Source organism: Pteropus alecto, unplaced genomic scaffold (genome assembly GCF_000325575.1).
Source record: "Pteropus alecto unplaced genomic scaffold, ASM32557v1 scaffold67, whole genome shotgun sequence".
In the NCBI taxonomy this organism is placed as follows: domain Eukaryota; kingdom Metazoa; phylum Chordata; class Mammalia; order Chiroptera; family Pteropodidae; genus Pteropus; species Pteropus alecto.
In genome coordinates this window covers 7,991,160-7,993,503 of record NW_006441061.1, presented here as the reverse complement: position 1 = coordinate 7,993,503, position 2,344 = coordinate 7,991,160, and positions in this window count along the sequence as shown.

Genomic DNA, 2,344 nt, shown 5'->3' with positions numbered 1-2,344 from the left:
CGCTCCCGTGGGCCCCTGTCCTCCGGCTGTCTCCCCCGGGACTGCGCCAGCCCCCGAGATGCCCTCAGGCGCCGTCACCCCTGTGCTTCATCAGAGGTTCCTGTGGCAGAGAGAGATTCATCACCGCCCACTCCCGGCTCTTCCAGATTCCCACCCGAGTTGAGCGTGGGGCGGATGCTGTCATTTGTCACAGCCGGGGACGAAGAGCTGGCTCCCGCGGTGACTCCCTGCTCCTCCCCGCTCTGTGGGAGGGGGTGCTCCCTCCAGTCCCGGGCAGGGGACGGCACTGCTCACCTGCTTGACGTCGAGCGTGGCCACGTGACTTGCTCCAGCAAATGAAACGTGGAAGTGACACGTCTCGCTTCTGAGCAGAGTCACTGAGTGAGAGCGCTGGTCACGTGAATCCTCACACGTTTGGTTCCAAAGTGGAAAAACGCAGACACGTCCTTAGACGGTCCTTAAAGGAGTCAATCGAATGACAGAAAGGCACGTCACGTGGCTTGTCCCGCGGAGGCGTCTGGACCCGTGTGGGAGCGGGAAGTGTCCTTTCCCCTGTCTGGGCCTCAGTTTCTCTATTTATCGAAGGAAAACAAGGCCTCCGTCCCTGGGGGGCCACGTTGCTCCACAGGCAGATGACTTGGGACAAAGATTCTCCTGTCCCCTGCCCAGTGTCTCGCCAACATTCCGAACGCTCTGCGTGACAGGCCACTGCAGGGTCCTTGCCTGCTCCCCTGAGGAACGGTCTCGTTCTGGGAGTTTCAGGGCGCCCTGGAAACTGAGACCCCCTCAGAGAACTGCAGGGTCGTAGGAGTCGGTGGCTGAGTTTGTGGTCTGGGACGGTCAACGGGAGGAGTCCAGATTTCTGGGAAAGTTGACCTGTGACTAAGTCTCATCCGTAGCTCGGCAGACCGCGCCCCCCCTCCCCCGAGAGAGAGCTGATAGGGACACCGCCTGGCCGGCCTCCAGATCAGCCCCCCTCCCCCGCCCTGCCACCACGCCCGGGGGCCCCAAACCGTCTGCTTTGATTCTGCACATTTTTCCAAACCCGACGTGTGATTCACATCCCAGACCAACTTGTGGGATTTCTGAGCGCTGAGAGCTGAGGAATCCATCTGCGCGCGGGAGGTTCCCCAGCTCCCACCTGTGGGGCAACCCGAAGGGAGTTGGGAAACAGGCATCGTCCTTCCCGTCCCCACTCCCGCCCCCAGGGAAGAACCAAAGCCTGAATAACGCCTGCATTTCAGCTGGCTCACTCACATGGATCTTATTTGATGAGCTCGCAGGACACTCCCAGTCCATGGTATTGCCATTCGTGCGTGACAAAGACCCCTGGTCGTTTCTTCCACTGCTGTCGCTTTCCTTTTCAGAGAGAGAAAATGCCGGCGGGCGTGTGGACGAGACGCCTCCACCCCTTGTCCTAGCCCTGGACACCATCGCCATCTCCCCGTAAGGCGGTCGGCCCCCTGGGGGGCACTCCCGAGGCCACCCTCGTGTTCAGGCAAAGCCGAGAAAGAGAGAAATGGCTCCTGCCTGGTTAGTGGCACTTTGACGTCCCCGTGCCGACGGAAACATCGTCTCTTCCAGAGCCTTTTCTCTGAGTATTGCTCTTGCCTGGGAGCAGAGTGTTGACAGATAAAGCCACAGGGAAGCAGCGGGCTCCTCAGGCCTCGGAGCCACTGGGGGCCAGCGAGGTGGCCGTCGTGCGGGCCGCAATGGGCCAGCGTCTACTTCTAAACCCAGAAGCCACGGAGGAGGCGCCAATCACTGTGACTGACAGGGAAGAGCTGCCCCATGGGAACCTGAGCATGGCTGGCACTCTGCCACAAGGGCGCATGAGAGGCTCACCTCAGTGGGAGTGAATGGGCACCCCAGGAGATAAAGGCTGTGTCCCCAAGACCCAAGAGACGTTCCCTGGGATTAGACTGAGCCATTCCTATTTTTATATGCCTAGCATAGTCGTGGGCTCAGCAGACACTAGATTGGAGTTTGAGTGAGTGAACATATGAGAGAGAGAGAGAGAGAGAGGGAAGGAGAGAGGGAAAGAGAGAGAGAGAGAGAGAGAGAGAGAAAGAGAAAGAGAATTAGTTTGTGTGATGGGATCACAAATAGGAAAGTTGAAACAATTGCTCAGTGTAGTCAAAGTGTATATAGATGTTCTTTGTAGTACTACCTCAACTCTTCCATAGGCTTTATAGTTGTAAAACCTAAATGCTGGAGAATAAATCAGGGTGTGCAGAAAACACATGCAGGTAACTGAGAGGAGCCCTCTCTGCATACCACATTCTGTTAATCTGGGTCTCCTTGGGGCTGCATGGTGGGCTGTTATGTCTGGAGGATGTCTCTT